The sequence below is a fragment of the Pleuronectes platessa genome, chromosome 7 (genome assembly GCF_947347685.1).
Source record: "Pleuronectes platessa chromosome 7, fPlePla1.1, whole genome shotgun sequence".
NCBI classification, from domain to species: Eukaryota; Metazoa; Chordata; class Actinopteri; order Pleuronectiformes; family Pleuronectidae; genus Pleuronectes; species Pleuronectes platessa.
Window position 1 is genome coordinate 8,114,164 of NC_070632.1, and position 21,273 is coordinate 8,135,436.

Below are 21,273 nucleotides of genomic sequence, written 5' to 3' on the forward strand. Positions count from 1 at the left end.
CCAGCTGATATTTATAGCTGTTTGGTTTTTTTGTGTGTCTGCAGAAGCTGTGGGCCCTCAGCAGCTAAAGAGCCGTTAAGGCAGAAAGAGCTGGAGGACAACAGAGAGCTCTGTTCTGGTAACTGCTGAACTCTATTGTCGGGCCAGAGGTGGAAAATGTGCTTTCGACTGCCTGTGACTCTGTGTGGAAACTCGCTCACTCTGGTACATGTGAAGCCCTCGCTCTTCCCTTCTGTGCTTTTTCTTATCTCCCATCTAAAAAACACAAACACACACACACACACACACACACACGCACGCACACACACACGCACAGTCGCACACCTTCTTTATTCCTGCAGGATCTGTGCCAGTTCTCCCCCAGTGTGTTTCTTTCACTCGCAGCCAGGGTCTCACCATGAGAGAACTCCACTCTTTTTGAACTCTCGTCATATGATGCAGCATCTCAGAGTAAATATGGAAGAAGGGACAAGCTATACATCCTTTCTGTGTTCAACGGGTGTATTGTAAAACCTTTAAGTCGCTTTTCATCAAATATCTATTTAGGTTTAGACGTTTAAATGCTTTTTGAAAACAACGTCATGGAAACTGATCTGACATGTGTTCAGTTTCCTTTTGGTGCAGCAGACTATAGTTTCTGTTAAATACCAGATTGACTATTCAGGCTCCCACTCCACAAACCACTTCCACCTTATTGTGCGTTAGCCGAGCGGTGAGGAGGCGGGAGGTGCCGGTGACGTCGGTTCTGTGCCTGTTGCTGCTTCATAGATTTGAACCTGGCACAGTGTCGGTGCCAGTCTGATGGTGGTTCTTTAGAACTGGAGTTTGTGGGAGCCAGCGCAGTGACGTCAGGATGGGGAGGGGTCGTGACCTCGCTCTCTGTCTGCAGCTCCTCACCGGGCCACACTCGAGGCTCTGGAGAAGCAGCAGACCACTGGGAAGCAAAAGTCTGCCCAGGAAGCCACGGCACAGTGCAGTCTGGAAGTATTAGGTCACCTTCTGTTTTGGATTTAGGGAGGTTTAAATGGACGTTTGGGTTCAAAAGCAGCAGGAGAGAGATTCTACACATTGATCGAACACAACTTTGTCCAACTGAGTAAAAGACCCTGAAACAAGAAAGAACTGAAAATGTATCCTGTACACAACAGGCCAACTGTCAGTATGGAGAAGTAACAACTGAAGGATCTTCAATATTATATATAAATATCTGCTTTTTAATATCTTTTTCCGAATTGAAAATGTGTTTCCAAAGAGAACCCCAGCGCCTGATAACACCTGATCACCCGAACCTCTTGGTTTCATTTCAAGGTGGAAACAATTGTTTTCTTAATCTTTCTGTGTTTAAGATACATTTAGAGGTGATTATTAATCACTCACAGTGGAGATATGAAGATTCACAAAGTGGCCACGAAGTATCTCAAGAGACATTTAGGTCAAGTTGTGAGAAAACGACAAGAAAATTTAAAAGTCTTCACAGAGAGAAAAGCATTAGAGACTGTGCGAGAAACAACAACTTTACTGTAATGAAGTAATGAGTCAAAACATCAAACACTCATCTGCCTGTAGAGTCGAAAACCTTCTACACAAAGCTGAGAACAAGTCTGGCCTCTAGTGGACTTTTCATGCACTGTCACAACCCGGGGAATGAGCAGAGGCAAATTGAAAACAAGAAAACAGCCATTTTTAAGAAAATCTAATCATTTTTTGGAATCCAAGAAAATCCCCCAAAAATGTTGATGTTCAAAAACTCTTGAATTGTTGTTAGTGGCAACAGTTCAGTGTCTGTAGCCAATCAACATTGCTCACCACTGTTTTGTTCTATCTACAGTTTCTTTTAGATTTGTCAGTATTTATTAGCATCTTGCTAATCATGGCTACTTATCACTGCATTCATATATGGGTGTTCACACAGCACTGTAATCACCAGTAGGCGTTTATATGTTGCATGTTTTCTTGCTTTGTTTGGAAGAAATAACATTTATAAGTAAATTAAACTTTATTCAAATTTTCTTGGCTGAGGAGGAGAACAGTGTAGGTGATTTCTAAGTCTCCCCTCTGGACTCTGAAACTCTCTTTTACACTTATCACTGAATAGGAATGATTTTGATGATGGTGTTGATAATGATGGTTATTAATCTCACCTCTGTCTCCAGAGGGTCGCTCATTCCCTCCGTGTTGACGGCTCTGATGCGATACTGGTTCACCCGTCTCTCCTCCACCGTGTCATCACTGAACACCGTGGTGCTGCTGTCCACTTCTCCAGCTCTGACCCACGACTTCTTCCATGCCACCCGCCGCTCGATCACAAAGCTGGTCACCTTCTTACCCCCATTGTCCTGGGGAGCCTTTCACTTCATTCTGATGCACCTTCCTGTTACCTTCCTTCCAAAAATATGAATTTTCATTTTTGTGTGAACTATCCCTTTAATCTGCCCACCCACCTGCTGAGCAGCAGGGACGTGCTGTCGGCTGTCCTCTCCATCTTGGTTCTCTCCTCCTCCGTGACCTCCATTCCATCTCTGTACCAGGTGACCTTGGGCAGCGGTCTGCCTCTGAAGGGGATCTTAATGGTGGCTGTCTGACCGGCCTTCACAGTCACGGGTTGCACCCCCAACAGGTCCGGCACAGAAGAATCCATCACTGGAGGGTCTAGGTAACAAGGTTCAAGTCTCATGGGTCATTTTCTATTGATTTATTTGATTCACATAGCTGGACTGACAATAGGAAGTAAAACAGATATATCAGCAGATATGTTTTTCAAAATAAAACTGGCAACTATGTCATTATGAAATGTTACTGAGTTACATATTGGGACAATCAATATCAGTGATTAATTATGTGTACTCTATACATCTCTATAATTTCTTTCTCTGTTAAAGGCACTATCCAATCAAAATGTCTTATTATTATTAGTAGTAGTAGTAGTAGCATTCATGGTGGTAGTGGTAGTAGTGGTAGGGGTCATAGTATTAGTAGTATAATATAATAGTTCTATTGAATCAGTCAGGCTGTGGTTTTAATTAAATTTTGGTTATAAGTTTGTTAGCTCCAGTTCAACTCTGGCGACTCCTAGTGGTAGCATCCAAAAAAGACACTGTGTCAAACAGGACCACAAATTTCCCACCACCATTAAAACTGAGCTATTCACATATCCACATTATTTACACCGACCCGTTTCTACTCCACCTGAACACACTCAAATGTAGAAAATCCAAATACTGACCTGCGATGCTGAGCACAGCCTCAGTCTCCGCCCCCTTGGCTCTGAAGGTGTACTTGCCCTCGTGGCCGTGGGTCACTCCAGAGAAGAGCAGCTTGTGGACGGTTCCTTGTTTGACCACCTTGACACTGGGTGTTATTATGTGTCGACAAAAAAGAGTTCAGATTGTATATTCTCTGAAAAACACACTCGAAGCTGAGGGGAAGGAACGAAGTCATGGCAATTGACGGAAGAATTGTGCATTTGAGGACTTCATCATTTTCACCCCCCTTTTTATATGACCTCTGACCTCCACTCCGTCCTTCAGCCACACCCCATCCACCTTCTCCTCGTGGAGGACGAAAACACAGCTCGACGGGGCCCCCGGTGGCACACTGAGCATCTGACTCTGGTGACACACAAACAAAAAAATTAAAACAGCTTAATTAACCTTAGCAGTCAGTTGTGCTGCGGTGACGCACAGCTACAGACAGAAGGGACACGGGGCCTTAGCGTCCCCGGTGAGACTGGCAGAGGTGACATACTCCTGGGTGTCGTTGTCCTGCGTGCAGACGACAGAGCAGCCCCCCCGCCGTCCGTCAGCTGGCAGGCCTCTGCTCTCCCCCCCGCACATGAAGACGTACCGGCGGCTCGCGGTGATGTCGCAGCCGTCCTCCAGCCAGCGGACATCCACGTCCTTGGGGCTCATCTCGCTCTCCAGGTGGTCCTCGCCCCTCTCCTGCACGCGGGTGTTCCTCAAGTGGCTGGAGATCTTGATGGGAACCCCTGGAGAGAGAGGAGACAAAGACTAAAGGACAAAGAGAAGAGGGTCGTTTGAGGCCTTTACCGTGCACTTCAAATGATGTGTGTTTTTAAAACTTAAATTGTGTGCCCACTTGCAGGATTAAGTTATAGAATCGAAGATCTTCAGTATACAATTTATACTTAAAGAATAAAACCTTCACAAGGACACGTGTTATTAACACAACCTCAGTGACTATACGTCTGCATCCCTGCAGCCCCGCAGGACAGACACGTGTCCTTGTAAAGGGTTCCACATGCCCCAGCCTGCACCTTGGGTGAGTAAACATCTTGTTAGACACAGCCATAATAAATGAGCTTGTTGTGAGGAGGGATTTGGTTGGATCACTCTCAACCCGGCACTCGGAGGGAGGGTTTATTATGCGACCCATACGTCTTCATTTGGAAGATAGAGGAGAGATGATGTTGTTTAGCGGCGCTGTGAGAGATACAAGCCTCTAATCTCACGGGAGAGGCAGTAACTGCTCTTCTCCACCAAGTCTAAAAAAAAAGAAGATGCGGCTGTTCAGGGACAAACAAAACAAAGCACAACAACACAAAGGCACACATAAAAAAAGTTTTAGATGCCCATACGTGGAGCGGAGGCGGTGAGGCCTCCGATGCTGATGGAGAAGTCTCCTGTGTCGTCAAGGTGAAGGTCAGACCGTCCTCAGACAAGTACACTTCAAACTTTTCGTCTCTTTTCACTTCCTTTCCTTTCAGCTAGTGGAAACACAAGCACTTGCGGGAAAACTATTTCTTTTGAACTGTGTTTTGCCCTGAAATTCATCTTTTCTCTGAACCTTGTCAGTACTTCTTTGTCTCTGCAACTCTCTGTAGAGGCCGAAAACTCTTAGAAATGTTCCTAGAAATACATTTCTGACAATCCCCTCCGAGAGAGGATGTTATTTGATGCTCTGAAACGGAAACAAAGTCCTTCAACGTCTCTTTCTGAGTCGGATGCAAACCAGCGCATCCGTCTTCTTGGAGAGAGACGGACCTCAAACTCTACAATCTGCCGCTCCGTCACTTTCTGGGGTTTGAAGTCGGACATCGATTTCTGAGGCTCATCTGGAAGGAAGACGGGAGAGAAGAAAGGCTTTGTTGTTGTTTTCTATACTAAGTCATGTAAACACCTCACTAAACAGGATTTTAAAGCCAAATATATCTGTATTGGATGTCAGGCAGGAGGCACATTAGAGCTTTGATATGTGGGTGCTCAGAGATAAATGAGACAGCTCCTCATTCTGTCTGTCTGTGCTCTGAGGATGAAAGAGGAGACGACAAAAGAGACGGACAACTGACAACAAATGGAGGTGATGCAAGTGTATAAGGAACTCACAGACAAATCTGAGCCCAACCAATTTACCATTTGAAACCAATTACACACAAAATATGTTTATCTGCTTTATTCAAGATTTTTATATTTGATTATATTTGTGTTTTAGTTTTATTTATAGTTATTTATAGTAACCTGTGTACACCGCCTCTCACCCAGTGTCAGCTGGGACTGATTCCTGGTCCCTGCATTACCGTCAAACAGATAAGTGGTCTAGCTAATGGATGAATGGATGAATGGATGAATGGAAGGATAGATAATCGGGTTGTATATCAACCTGTCAGTTAAGTCCAGGACACCACCTGGCTCAGGTGTAGAGGAATGCAAATGGCGAGGAAGCACATGTAGGAGACCAGTGAAAGTGACACAGAGAGTAGGTCAATGCCACCGATGGAGACACTGTCTCTCTGAGGGACGGGCAGAGGGACGGACTGGAGTCCCGTCCTGCATATGACTTTAAGCCTGGCCGACAGCGTCTTGTCTCCGACCTGCAGCGTGTAGGAGCCAGTGCCACCGAGGCCCGAGCTACAGACGCACAGCAGGTGCTTGGTTCCCGTCTGTTTCACTTCCTCTTTCCCATGAGAGAACTGGATCTGCAGCAGCTCCGTGCCCTGAGGGGGGGAGAAAAACTGCTCAATGGGGGGGAATGGTGAATGGAAGGAGTTTATATTTATAGTGCTGTCCACTTAACTTTACATTACAGGACTCATTCACCCATTTACACACATACTCATTCAGCTAATGACTCAAACAGAGGCAATCTGGGGTTGACATGCCACTCCTGTGCTTTTATAATTTTCATCACTTTCTTTCTTTAACCTCTTTATGCATTTTTTTTTTATTAATTTGATTTATCTTTTTCTTTATTACCATTTCTTTTAAATGTCATTTTAACATGTTTTTATGTAACTTAAAATCTGTTCTCTTATACGGATTACATTTAGTTTCTTGTATGAAAGGTGCTGTAGATATAACATTTCTTATCGTTACTATTGTGCCTCCCGGGGATCAAACCACGAACTCTCCCACTTGTGGACAACCCGCTCCCCCTCTTGAGCCCCAGCAGAGAATACAGCAGGTAGGAGTTTACCAGAAACCACAGCATCCTGATGTTTGGATCCCTCAGCTCCAGGATGATGGTGTTGAAGACAGGGTGGGTGTCAGGTTTGGAGGTGACGTCCTCCAGGGGCTTCAACACACACACCATCTGGTAAAAGATCAGAAGATCAAACATTTTATTTACACGTAAACAAACCGCAAAAACGACAACATGACACTGTAACGCATTTCCCATCCTCGCTTGTGTGTTGTTATATGATTTATCTTCGGTGCCGTGCCACTGTAGTGAGATATTTCACCTTTTTTTTTTCTCCATCTTACTTTGTTCTAAGCTGCTTTTACATTTCATATCCCTGCCTCATATCGTTGTGTGGTGTGTGAACACCCTCCCTGTGTGACAGGCCCACCTCCACCTCCACTTTCTTCTTCATCTCCTTCAGCTTCTTAAGAACGCCTCTGAAGTCGGTGAAGTCGTACTCTGTGCAGATCCGCTCGTAGTCCTTCTTGTCAGCTGCAGCCAGGATCTTTAACATCTCCTCCTCTGTGGGCGGCTTCTTCTTCTTCTCCTGTCTCTTCTTCTCTCTGCTGCACGAGGAGAACAGATCTCAGATGAGTAATGAGCGTGCATGTGTGTTAACATTAAGTGGGCCTCTATGCATATATGACAGTGTGTATATATATATATATGTGTGTGTGTGTCTGTGTATGTGTGATGAAAGCACTTTAAATCTCATCCTGTGGATATTTCTGGATGCACGTGAGAAGCAGAGAAGGATCTGACGGTGCATCAGAGAGCGCTCCGTCACATCTCGACAGCTCTTTAGAAGTGTCAAGGTAAGTGTTAGACAACAGGCCTGTGTGTTCCCACCGTTTCTTCAGCATCTTTTTGAAAATCCAACGCCGGATCTGGAAGCAAAGAGGGAGAAACTTTCATCTGCGACACCGGGTGGAAAACAGCACGTAAACTAAGCCGAAAAGCTTCGGAGTAACTGCCAGGACCACAAAGGCTCACGCAAACTATCTCACACGAAATCACTCGACTTACTTTCTGCAAACGATGAGGGGATGCAGAGTTAATGGCTTCTCCTCGCTGGTCGGCTGCGATGCACCTGTAGACGTCAGCATCCTCCAGGGCCAGGTTTCTGATCTGAAGTGGAGGAAACACATCAAATTCAATGTCTGGCTTGATGCCTCCCATAAGACCATTTAAACCTGCCTGTCCACTGTCAGGCCACTCATCCAATCCCAGTGCAGTGCTTGTGTGAGGCAAAGGGAGGCAGTGTCACACTACCACAGCGCCGCATCCCAACAGTCATCCCTCACCGGAGAAGCAGATGGCAAGAGGAGATGCATATGTCAGCACCCACAAGTTAATTGCTTTATAATAGCTATTTAAGCTTCACTTAAGCTCCCCAGCTGGTACGGAGAAAGCGCTAAACCCACTCCAGAGTGGATATAGATAAAAGGATCACAGAGTTTTTTTCAACTTTCTATCTACTTTTCCTTGTGATGCATGGTGAGCTGTCAGAGTCGACAGCACCAGGATGTCAGAGTGCCTCGGCTGCCTGTGCTCTCACTGCAGGAGTCTGTCAGGAGCACATTCACCTTCCGAGCCACAGAGGAAACACGGGAAATTAATTTAGATGTGAAGGCAGGTGCAGGCGGTTCAATCACACGCTACAGGTTTGGGAACAATGATGACATCTGTGTCGAGATGTGACGGATTAACTGATTTCAATGGAGTTCTGCGAAGGAGGTGGAGCATTATTCAAGAGGAGCTCACTACATTTTGATGTGGAGCGGTGGTGCAGCAAATTCAGGACGTATTTTCTTTTCAATCTCTTTAACATTGTTTTTCAACATTTCCATTGATGCATCAGAGAATAATTCATGTTTGTTGATGGAAAACATCAGACGTGTTTAGGGGATTGATATTAATGGATGAGTGCAATCTGGGGACTGTTGGGCCCTGGTGGAGTTATTCACTCTCTAGTTTCCATTAATCGCCTCCTTTTTTAATTAATTTATTTATAAGTTTATTTCATTTATTTCATTTATTGACCAAACAAAACAATTTAAATGCAAACACAGATTCTCAAGACTTGAATGAAAAGGAGCAGAAAGAAGAATAATCTTTTATAACCTGCCAATATTTCACAAACAAATTAATAAACAAGAAAATAATTCAACACAATTACAAATTAATTTATACTAGTGTTTATTGTCTATTTTTTGTTTTTTCTCAACTCAAGCTTGTGATTAAAGTCCTGGTGCCAAACAAATTAGGTTTTGTGTTATTGTTTCCAAAAAGCAGAAACTGTCAGTGAGATCCTATGAGAGGAACATTGTGACCTGTGTAGTTGTGTTGTCAAACCTTCAGAATGTGCTTATTGTTGATATTGTCCCGTCAGACAGGGGACACCCCCGCTGGCTCACTCCCAGCTCACACTGTGCCGAGGACCCCCCCCCCCCCCCCCCCCCCGTCACTTTGGCCTTGAACATGGCACTGTCCCCTGTGGACAACACGGGGACCAATCACACGCAAGCACATCCTGAGAAACATTAACTGAATACCAAGTGTTTTTTTTATATAAAGAGATACCCTTTTTAAATCATGCTGGAGCAATGAAGATGAATGTTTAATGCTTATCATCAGATCAATTGACTCTCTCTCTCTCTCTCTCTCTCTCTCTCTCTCTCCTCTCTCTCTCTCTCTCCCTCTCTCTCTCTCTCCCTCTCTTTCTTGCCTTTTTCCTGTTTTCCTTCGGAGACCAGTTAGTTGGAGTCGAGGCTGTGAATACTAATGCGGCGGCTACTCGGCAGCGTTCTTGCAAATTGTGACAGGCTGTCTTCCCCAAGCCTCTTAATCTATAATTCACAGGTAGAGCCGGGGTGAACGGGGCTCGAGGACCTGTAGTTTGTACAGAACAGCCTCTTGTATTCAACAGCAGGCGCAGCTGGTTTTACCTCTGTGGAGGTCAAGAGCATCACACAAACTCCATTAAGGTGTCTTTGTGCTGTGTGTGTCTGTACAGCGCCTTCACCCTGAGAGGACAAGTTGTTATCTAAAGTTTACACGTCGCAGAAAACTTTTTTCCTTTCAACTTTCCGTTGGAGTTTAGCTTGTGTCATCTGATGTTTCTAGGCAAACGGTGGGGCAGGGATCTAAATTTAGCCGGCTCTGCCTCTCTCGCAGTCTCAAGGGCTCACAGATGTTTATACAGATAGCGATGTGAGGGGGATGCGGAATAAGTTTTTACTGAGTTTCCGAGGCGAGAGGAAAGGGAGCGGGTTCACCTCAGCCTCTCGGGCAGTGATGGGCCGAAGCTTCTCCTCGGAATCGGGGAGAAACTCTCCCTTGGGGATGTGGGAGGATTTCTGTACCTGGCTGGAGGACTCCGCCTCGGCCGAGGTCTTACACTGAACCCCCGAGTGCTCTGAGGGGACATGGAGGACGTGGACAGGAGCCATACATGAAAATGTCACATGACCACCATGACTTTGAATGTTGTACTTTAGTAGCGAATAATGTGGTTAATTTACTTTATTGGCGATGTGCACTTGACCAGGAGCTTAGAATCAAAGTCTGGCAGTAAAACTTTTAAATAGTGGGATAGGTAAAAAAAAAAAAAATCACTTAAAGCTATTTTTCTAAATGATTTAATTAATTATATAACTTTTGTGATCGTGACTTTAATGATAACTCTCATGATCCATGTCACTTTTCATAATCCAAAAAGTTCCATCACAATCCGGGCAGATGGGGAGTTTACGCTCCTGATGAATAATTCAAACCTTCCACGGTCCCTGACAAACCCTGGGACACTTTTCTCAGCCTGGTGGAGCTTGTGGAGGAGGTGAGATTGGGGGAGGAGGTGGAGGAGGAGGAGGAGGAGGTCATCTGCATCATCTGCTGCTCCATCTGCTCCACTCTGCCCCCAGTGGCCTGGAGAAGTGGTTGCCTGCCATGGTGATGATGATGATGTCAAGGTTGTGCCAGTGATTGCGGCTGAGCACGAACAGAGATGTGGAATGACAGTTCAGAGCGAGTTGCTGACAAAGCTCATTTAACTGCTGCTTGTTGTGTGGAGCAGCTTTGCGTCGTGTTATCTCCTCTGCAGCAGATAAGAGGCACCGGCGGGACGGGGGACAATCCTCACCAGCCTCTCTCTGCACTCTCACACTGATACTGCTAATATCCTGCAGTGTAATCAGATATCGCGAAGGAAGATGCACCAGAGGAGCATGTTACGGACACTGTGTCCTAACTACGTCTCGGTGGTAAATTAGGTTTTGTGTTTTCAGAAGCAATGCATCGACAAATGAGTCACACTTCCTTCCTCTGCTCGTACCGTGCTCTTTCTCTGCTCTATCGTCTTCCTTTCAACTGTGACTACAATGGTTCTTTACCTCAAGACAGGCCTCTACAAAAGATCCAATTAAGACGCTAACACACACACACGCACGCATACCCAAACACACACACACACACACACACACACACACACACACACACACCTGCTGTGGGAGATGAAGCGTTGTGGTTGTACCAATGATGAACTGTTCATCTTTGGTTACACATAATAACTGCACAATGTAAGTATGAGGAACTATCTATACCTATGGCTATATCTATCTATGTCTTTAATTTTATCTATATCCTTATTTATATCTATCTACAGTATATCTATGTCTATATCTTTATCTTTATCTTTATATATGTCTATATCTATATCTAAAATGGACTCAATGGTACATGTGTATTTATTTTTCACTTTTCTAGTCATATCACACTTCATTTATTCACATGCACACATTTATACATGCACAGGACTTTTTCTTTCACACAATACATACACTCTCTGTACCCCTACCGGGGATCGAACCTTCAGGTTAGTGGACGACCCTCTCCACCTCCACCCACAGTATCTGCGTGAGGTAATCATATAAAACTCACATGAAGCTCAGTGTGATCAAACCTTTGTTAATAAAAACTATTGTTTCTTGCAAAATCTCACTTTATAAGCAAAAAGAAGAAAAACAACCTCTGCATTAACCTCTGATGATTTGTTCTGTGCTTCCTGCAGACACACTCCACGTTGTGTAGAGATTGATTTGTTGTGTACATGTTATTCTCTGTTTTCCAGCGATCGACTCAGTGATGGTTCGGTGTAGCAGAAGCAGCAGGTGACGCTTCACACTGTGTCGCTGCAGGTGAAACACAAGAACGTCCCTCACGCCCTCGCTGCCTCTTTGCTCAGCATCCCTCATCCCTCTGTATCCAGCAGGCAAACTGCAGAATGGGTTTATCGTTACTCCCCCCCCCCCCTTTGGCTCTATTATTTCAGAAGAAACCAAACTTACTTGTTACAGCAAAGCCTTTTCTTCCTCGCAGATTTTGTCTGCACCCCAGGTTCCCGGCTCAACCGCTTCCAGCCCAAATGTCTCCTCTTGTGATGTTGCTAATCCGCACGCTGCTCCCCTCCCAGCGTGATCCCAGCAGCTCGGCCTGTTCCCCTGGTTTTCTCGGCTCCTTTTTGGCGGATGAGCTGGTTATTGGGCATTCAGCTTAAACACCTGCTGTGTCTCGTCTCTGGAGGAATAAGGCTCTGATGTGTTCGGGGACCTCTGCCGGGCCTGGATGAATTCATCTTGGAAACACTTCCCCCGGGTCTGTCTGTTTGAAGGTCGACCGGGGGTCATCTCGGGCGTTGTAACTCTGAGCGTTAACATTCTCGAAAGGGCATGTGGTGACGGAGACTTTCTAGCAGGCTGTGCCTCTGAGGCCCATCGTCATTTTCTCCATTCGTATCAGTGCATCGTTACAAAATGCAACATGCAACGATAAAACAATACTAAATGAATTATACATCATTATTCTCTACAGGTATTTGACCCCGTGTGTCTCTCCACTGCTCAGACAATCTGCCCAGAGCTTGTTCAGCACTGAACCACATGGTGTTCAAGGTGAGGATTGACCACTGTATCTTGCCTTCTTCAATAATTCAACTTTTGTTTCCTGGAAAAACTGGATATCGATGTAAGAAAAACAAATTCTAATGTATCTCTGGTTTTGCGAACTAGGAGTTAGTAAAGTTTGATGCAGAATATCAGCCCACTTCCCTTCACCTTCATTCCCATAGGGTTGTGAGGCCTTGGCCGGCAGAGGTATGTGCTTATTCTATTAACTGTGATGGTAAAAATCTGTCTTCTTTTTATTGAATTATATATTTACTTAAACTTTTTATTCAAATGTAACATGACATCTCAACTAGGACCATCTAATATTTAAACAGAAAATTCAATGTTGTGTTACAGATGCTGCTGTTTTCATGTTGTCCGACTCCGAGCTGCGATGGAGGCACATACACTTTGTGTCAGTGTTGACTCGTTCTATTTGCATCAGTTGATTTTCTCTATCCTCTTATGATCCAGATAACTTTAATGCTTACTCATTTTCATTTCATGCATAATTGACACTTATCTCACTGTGAATGAATCATTCCCTGTAAGATGCATTCACAGCCATGTGAGTTGAATGTCAGTTTTTCAATTCTGAGTTATTTTATTTTATGTGTTCTGTAAAAAGTGAATTGGACCAGTGAACTATAAGATTAGATTATATTATTTAGAAAAGATTTAAAAATAGATAGAATAAAGAGTTTTGTAAATCATTGGAACAAAGGTTAATGATTCTTCCTTATTAAGTTCACGAGCTACGTAAACACTCTACATAATACAGAATAAAGTGGTTATTGCATTTTAATCTATGATCAGTGCATGTATGTATTAGTTTATTTATTATTTAGCACACTGATATATTCTCATCAAGCTGTCATGGTATCATCACATCAGCTTTTGTTTATTTGTCAGCAATTTACAGAAAAACCACTGGACAGTGATTCCACGAAACTTGGTAAACGGATGTGATATGGTTAGGGGATTTTTAGAGCTTTGCATACAGATCATATCCAGCTTACTGTTAAACTGATAAAGTTTGTTGTTCCTTCATGATGACTCTTCCCTCTTGCTCTCAACAAGTTCATCAGTAGCTTTTCTTCAGATTTTCCATAAAGAACCGATTCCTCCTGCTCATATTTGCAAATGAGATTCACTCCATTTAAAACCCTGCTCCCTGGGTGGAGCAGCCACAGGGGACATACCTGAGGACCAGTGTTGTGCATGAACGAGCGCAAAAGAACGCGCTCATTGAACACATTCACTTTTATGAGAACGATGAGCTGAACGCAACTCAATGACAAATAATGAATTTGAACGGTGAACACGTTCATATTGTAGCGTCCTCGCGTATAGACGACAGGAAACTTCTCTCTTTATGTGTAACTTTATTAAAGTCCAGCGAACACGACACACTTCTTGTTCGTAACTCCGACACTCCCATCATCCACCACTGTATTCTTCACTCCCCTTCCTCATTCACCCTTGATACGCCAACTCATCAGCCAATGAGAGCCTGGCATCCCACAAAACCCTACAGCCATTGGCCTAGACTGTCACCTGCCCCACCCCTACCTGTTCACTGACCCTCGGGACATTTCAATACTTTCTTCTCAGGAGAGACGCTGTCTAAATCGAATGCTTTCATAATGTCGTTGCTCAGTGCCCGTAAAATGTCCGCGATTTAGCCTAACCGAAACCAACTAACTAGACTTATCACTACGTTACCCATCACTCATGGCACACATATGCAGACCAAACAAGCAACGTATTCCAAGTGTTTTCTTCTCTGGCCAGTGTCTCGGCTCCGTACCACACAACTTGGTAGAAGGAAGCTTCATGGATCAGAGACTATTCAGAGACTATCTGTCTGTATATATGTATAACTGTCAGATATATGTAGTAAAGTAGAAAATATTTTCTCTGAAGTGTTTATCAAAAGCAGCCTAAAATGACAGCGACACACACGATAATTTGTCCATCTCCTTAGTTTGCTTAGTTCCGGAAGAAAACCATCAGCTGAAGTGGCCTAGTCGGTAAAGCATTCGGTCCCAGCAGCAGCGACCTGGGTTCAATATGTTACACTTAAAATTGCTAGGACTTCTTCTGTTACTTGCAACATATCTTACACTATGTTAATTTAAATTAATTCAATATAAAAACAGGAGAACATTTTAATTTAATTAAAAAAAAAAAAAAAAGCTGCGCGCGCAATTCCTGCGCATTGGGCTTCTGCGCAGGATGTGCGCAATGGGCTTCTGCGCAGGATTTTTTTTTCCCATTTAATTTAATTTAAAAAATATATATTTATTTAATAAAAAAAATTATATTTAATTTTATATTTAAAATTTGTATATTACATTTCATCATCATTTCTCCGCGCTGGTTCAGGGTTAAATGATGCTGGTCTTCACAGGTGACTGACCTACGCAAGCCTGTAGCCGCCACCCCCCCACAGGAGATTATGTGCTTGTGTGTGTGGCTGCGTCGCTTCCTGGTTCTTCCCGTCCCTACGCTGCCGGTGCGAACAGCCAAAGTATTTACCATGGGCGAGGTAAATACTTTTGCCCCTGTCACTGGTTATCTTGGCTCGCTGTCTGGCCGTTAACCAGCCGTCCGGACCGCTCCGTGAAGAAGGAGGAGGAGATGTTTCTTTACTTGGAATGCGGTCACTTTATTTCTCAGATATTCAGCAGGAGCAACACTCGCATCACCTCTAGGTGCTCCGTCACTTCTCCTTATAAACACACTTTTAGCGTATTTTCCCACAATACCCTGGTGCACTACGTCACATACTACAAACCTTCCTTAAAGGGGCAGGCCATACCTGCAACACAACAGCTCTCGGTCTCATATACAGATGGCAAGAGAAAGCAGAGACGCAGACTCAGCAACTACATCCGAGATCCGATGCACCTTATTATTATCTGAGGGATTTTTACACACTGTCTGATAAACATTCCGACAGTAAAGGCAAGGGGTAGTGATGGATAAGGTTTTCTTTAACAAGTTAAGTCTTTCATTCTCACTGTCCACCTTAAAACTATGAAATGAACTGAAATATGAACTAGTTCAGAATTTAAATGGTGATCTATGAACGGGAACTATTCATGTTTACTTGTATGAACTGAACTTTGAACTTGTTCATGAGAGTAGTGAACTTGCACAACACTGCTGAGGACTCACATGTGCCGTCCCTCACACCTATGATCCCACTCTGTGTCAGATTTAATATGTGGGAAATATTCCCCCCCGTTTAATGGGCTTGAAGAAAGCTCGTTATCAGAGCTGGGTCACGCATGAACGTTTCACTTGCAGGTCCGGGCTGCTTGTCATGGATGTGGCGTACGAGGGGACAGCGGGATCTCTTCAGTGTGAATTGTTTGGTTTGAATCAGACGGAGATGGATGGATACAGAGAGAGAAGGAGAGATAGACACAGAGAGCCCCATTGGCATTACTTCCCTTTAATCCTCTTTTGCACAACACCTGGCTGGCATACTAATGACGGAGAAATGACCTAGATTTCTCTCCTCGCACATTTACACTCACGGGAACCAAACAATGAATGACTCGGTTGGATTTTGTCTTTGAGTGATTCGCTGGTCTTTCTCCTGAAGGAGGCAGAGCGTGGACATTCAGACTCTGACGCCACAATCACGACTTTGGTCTCAGTCGTTCTCAGCTTCTTTTTCAGAGGCTTCCTGATGAATCCGATCGTTGCTTTGGAGAAAGGGAAACAAAAATCATCCATGTGACGTCTTTTGATAATGCCCACTTCCCTGTGACAGCATCCTGCAGAACAAACAGGTTCCAACCAAGGAAAGTGAAGGAGCCGCAGTTTGGTTACACGTCGATGTGACGCTGGCTGCAGGGCTATTTTTACTGGGGCTGGGTTTAGACACGTCGTCTGTTCACACTGGAATGCAGCGCACGGATGAACTCACTACAACAAAACACAACACCACTGACAAGATCTGTGTGTAGAAGTACAACCTGTTGATGCTATTCTGCTCAGCAGCAGTTGTAACTATGTGATAATAAACACTTTGTCTGAACCGCACATCTCCAGAGACATCCAATTTTCAAATCTGTCTGTCTGTGTTTGGAAGGAACAGCTGCAGAGAAGTGTGTGTCTGTGTTTGTGTGTGTGGGGCCCAGGTATTACTCTTATTATGGTGACTTGTCTTCCTTCTAGGGACAAAAAGTCCCCACAACGTAAATCATTCCAGGAAATCAATGTAAGTCAATGTAGTGTGCTCTGAAGTCATGGAGACATGGCTGTGTGTGTTTGTGTGTGTGTGTGTGTGTGTGTATGAGGCAGTGTCCAGTATCTTGCACAGAATGGGGGAGACTGGATTCGAACCACCGACCCTGGTCAGTAGACGACCAGCTGTTACTCCTGAGCCACAGCCGCACATGAATTATCCATAGTGGTGTGTACATCTTATGAGATAAGTTGTTTTATTTAATTCAGGTTTAGTTGTCTTTCTGGGGCAACAGGTGGAAATTTGCTTATACAGCTAACCATGACTCGTTTACAGTATTTTGTGTGTTGATTCATGAGCATTGTTCCTAAAGAATAAACAAACATATAAAATGACAGAAACATGTATTCCTGTAAGTGAATACAGAACAATAATACCACTGTACCCAACTGTCCAAACTGTTTCTCCCATTTCGATCCTGCTCCTCAAGTATCATCTCCTCTCCCATGATCCGTGCTCCCCCTCAGTTTATCTTTTCTTCATCTCCACTCGTCTCCTCCTCCCTTCACCCCTTCACCCCTTCCCCATCTCCCTTTTCCCTCCTTACTCAACCGTAAACATGGAGGAATGCTATTTCCCCCGGAAGGGAATTTGATAGGGACACAGTGAAACAGAAAAGAAACGCCACTCCGCACCTTTTTGGGGTGGCAGAGGGAGGCTCAGGCACTGAGGGGAAGCCATAACTGATCCGGACGGGATGCAGGAGGCAAAAAAAAACCTTAATCCCTCTGACATTTCAGCTCAGACTTCTCATCAAAGCCTGCAGGTTGCTGCCGAGCTGCCCAGGAAAAAGAGAAGGTTATAGCAGCTGAATGAGACGCAGGCTGAGGGACAGAGACTCAGGCAGACACAGACAAAGACGGATGAGCAGGAGTTGGATTAAGTCTCAGGAGTGAAATGTTTGGAAGCTGCAGGTCTTGAATCAGATCCATTGCTGATTAAAAGCAGTGGCATCCTCCATAGAGAGGCCAGTTTCTCTTCTCTGCTCAAAATGCAACAAAAAAAACATCACACCCCGAGCTGATGCTGCGTGCATACCGAGTCCTTTACCCTTCGGCTCTGCTCACTGGTATCACAACCCACGCTTTTGACACCCGTCACAGGCAGCTGAGCGTTCACTCCTCCCCTGTGGGCACGGCCTCTACCCCAGCAGGCAGCGGCAGCTCCTCCACCCTTTATATCATCCTCCACCTTGAACACCCTCCATATCTATGCTCCACACACCAGCTCCTCCTGGGTTCAAGCTCTGGGATCCCTGGAAGGTGGCACCTGGATGCCAAATGCTTTCTGCAGGCATGACAGAGAGGGGGGGGGGGGGGGGGGGGGGGCATGTGATACATTTTCAACTGAGAAAAAGACATGAGCCTGGCTATGTTTCAGATATTATGAAACCCTTCCCTTCAGCCAATTTACACCGTCTCCTGTCTGCTGCTCACCAATAAACGCAGGCATGCAGTGTGCGCAGTTTTCTACCTGCCTTTAATGTGAGTTAAAAGTGTGCCGGTCCCTCGCTGTGCTTTGGATGCCTGCCTGCCCTCGGATGGCAGGGGAAATAACAGAGGGAGCACGCAGGCTGGGCGTCAGGTACCGACTGAGGAGAAAACAAGAGTTGTTTTTGTCTCTGGTTTGACACAAAACAACTCAGATGATCAAACACGGAGAGGAAGAGAATCCGGGCCTCAGGAAAGAACGATAATGTCCTGCAGCCACGAGAGATGAAACTATTTGATTGCATGCTTTTGACTTTCAAAAGTGTGTGTGCGTGTTTGTGTGTAAGTGTGTGTGTGTGTGTGCGTGTGTGATGAAATCCCCTCAGTTCTCCCTGCAACAGCCCATAAGCAAGGTGAAGTTTTTGTTTCAGCGCAAACCACTGAGGTCATTCCCTTGAGCACTCATTTCGATAGGGCCCAGACGAATACCTAAGCATTTCATTTACGCTCAGTGTTTGCTCGGAAGATTACATTATTAATCCATAGAGGAGGGGCTTGGGGGGGGGGGGGGGGATTACGGTTTGTGGTCCGACACGTTTAGAAGGCACAGCTGCATGATGGGACAAACTAAATTGAGGTCATACTCTTCATGGGCCAGGTTGCGAGTCCTTTTGATCCTTCATCTACATCCTCAATGGCATCAAAAGCTTACTGGAGCCACAGCTGGATGATTGGACATGTATTAAACTGCGGATGAGCCACATGTACGGTGCATTTTGTCCATGATATATTAAAAGGTAAACCTGTGTGTGCACTTAATCTGTGGAAGGGCTATGGAAATAATCCCAATGCACTTGGGTGGAGGGTGAGACGGCTGGGACATAAAGATGTGTACACTTACTTTCTCGTGTGTTTTGTTTCATAACATTTGAACACAACCAACACAAGGTGTATTACTGGTTTCACTTGAAGGGGTCGATGCTCTTTTTGTGTTTTGACCAGTGGGGGGCAGCCAAGCGCGTGTCCTGATGGGTGTTGGCCACACGCAGCATCACAGGCCACATTATGTGTTAATTCGTTTGTTTTCGACCTGAGCAACAAAAAGTGCAAAGTCACTCGTTTTAACCTCCAAATTAAAACCGTGTATTGATTGATGTTTTCAGGGATCAGACTGTTTTTCAAATTAAGACTACACCCTAAATCCAATAGAAGGAAACTGTGGGAGTACTCAGCTTTACAATTAAAAACTAATTATAAAAGTTTAATAGAATTTAAAAACAAAAAGCTTGTATAATAGTTGAATTATTGATTGACTTTAATTATTGTGTCATGCACATGATGCGTTCAACCTAAAACAGGCTTACAAGACACCATTATTAGGAAAATTACAAAAAAAGAAAGAAAGCAGAAACCTTAGCATTCTGATGCTCTTCAAAGATTATAAGAATTAAAAATAAACAACCATCCCATTCTCTCTGGGTGAAAGAATGTTCAATAATAATCAATGATAACAAATGAAACAGACAACCCAACACTACTCTGTCCCCGTCCCTTTAAATTTAAGTTCACATACTCTTAGACAGAGGCGGATCCAAGAGGGGAACCAGAGGGGCGCTGGCCCCCATCGAAATAGGATTTACTAACAATACTAAAAAAAATATTTATATTTTCTAGGCTTTTGTTGAAATATACAATGTGCTTGAACAAGGACCAATTCTCTAAATATGTCCAATGATGTGTGGCTTTGCTCAAATCTACAGAGCTATCAGTAAACAAGGGATGACTTAAAAGTGCACGTCACTAAATCAGGAAATGTGCATGGATGTAATTGGCCCCTCTGTGTAAACTGTGGCCCCTTAATGGCCTCTAAGAAGATCTCATTGCTTTCAGTTCTCTCTCTCTCTCTCTCTGTCTCTCTTCCCTCGTTTCCACCCGCGAGGCAGTTGGCCGCCCACATCTGGTTCTGCTGGAGGTTGCCTCCAGTTTAATGAGGGAGTTTTCTAGCTCTGCGGCCCCCAAAGTGTTCGCTCATTGTGGGATCTGATGTGTTTCTCCATCATTTTAAGGTTTCGACCTTATGCAAAGTGCCTCGGGATATGACAATTGAATCGAACTGATCATTTTATTAAATGTGCCGGATCTGCAGGGTTTGGATTCTTCCTTGACCCATAGCTCATCCACCAAGTCTCATGGAAATCTGTTCAGTTGTTGTTTTGCATAATCTTGCTTGCAAACAAATAAACAAAGTCAAAGTGAACTTTATTGTCAATCAGACCAAACGAGAAGATGTGCACATCAGAACCAAATTGAGGTTCTCCAAGCTCCATGTGCAAATATAGAAGACAAGTAATGCAATGTAAACTCGTAACAGTAATGTAAACTTGTGACAGTAATGTAAACTTGTGACACGAAATGTAAACTTTTAATAGTAAATGTAAACTTGTGACACGAAATGTAAACTTTTAATAGTAAATGTAAACTTGTGACATTTAATGTAAACTTGTGACAGTAAATGTAAACTTGTGACACGAAATGTAAACTTTTAATAGTAAATGTAAACTTGTGACATTTAATGTAAACTTGTGACAGTAAATGTAAACTTGTGACACGAAATGTAAACTTGTAATAGTAAATGTAAACTTGTGACACGAAATGTAAACTTGTGACAGTAAATGTAAATGTTATATCAGTTATGTAAACTTGCAACTGGTGAATATCAATAAGGTGCAAACTAACCAACATTCATGGGTGAAACATGACCTCCCCTGCAGAGGTTTAAATCACTCATCACAGATTATCTCTGTGCACTGTTAGTATTTCATCTTTTATTCCCATACCGATACAACTTCTAATATCCTGAGAGGATAACGATCCACACTGCAGCGGCTCCGTGTTTTTCGAGTCTTCATTAGGCGGCTTGAGAAACGACTTATCATTGTTTATCAAATTAGCAGAGGGGGGGTCGGCATCGGAGGGAAGGGACGGGGAGAGAGCAGGGAAAAAAGCCTCTCAAGTTCCCCGGCTGAGCGCGGTGCTCATTGGCCGGCGGAGCTCCCTCGTACCAAGCGACGGTGAGCTCAGGCGTCGTCATCCCGCCTCCTCTGGACCCGTAGCGGGGCTGCTATTGGCCGCCGCGGCTCGCCCCGTCCACGCAGGTTAGGTTGCTCCGCAGCGTTAAGATGTTCAATTGATGGGCGTACCGAGGAGGCTTGTGCGGTGA

The 21,273-nt window shown here is 44.3% G+C and overlaps 1 pseudogene; it reads right to left on the bottom strand.

Moving 5' to 3' along the window:
* Positions 1-691: 691 nt before the first annotated feature.
* On the bottom strand, positions 692-21,144 carry LOC128444092 (immunoglobulin superfamily member 22-like; annotated as a pseudogene).
* Positions 21,145-21,273: the final 129 nt, after the last annotated feature.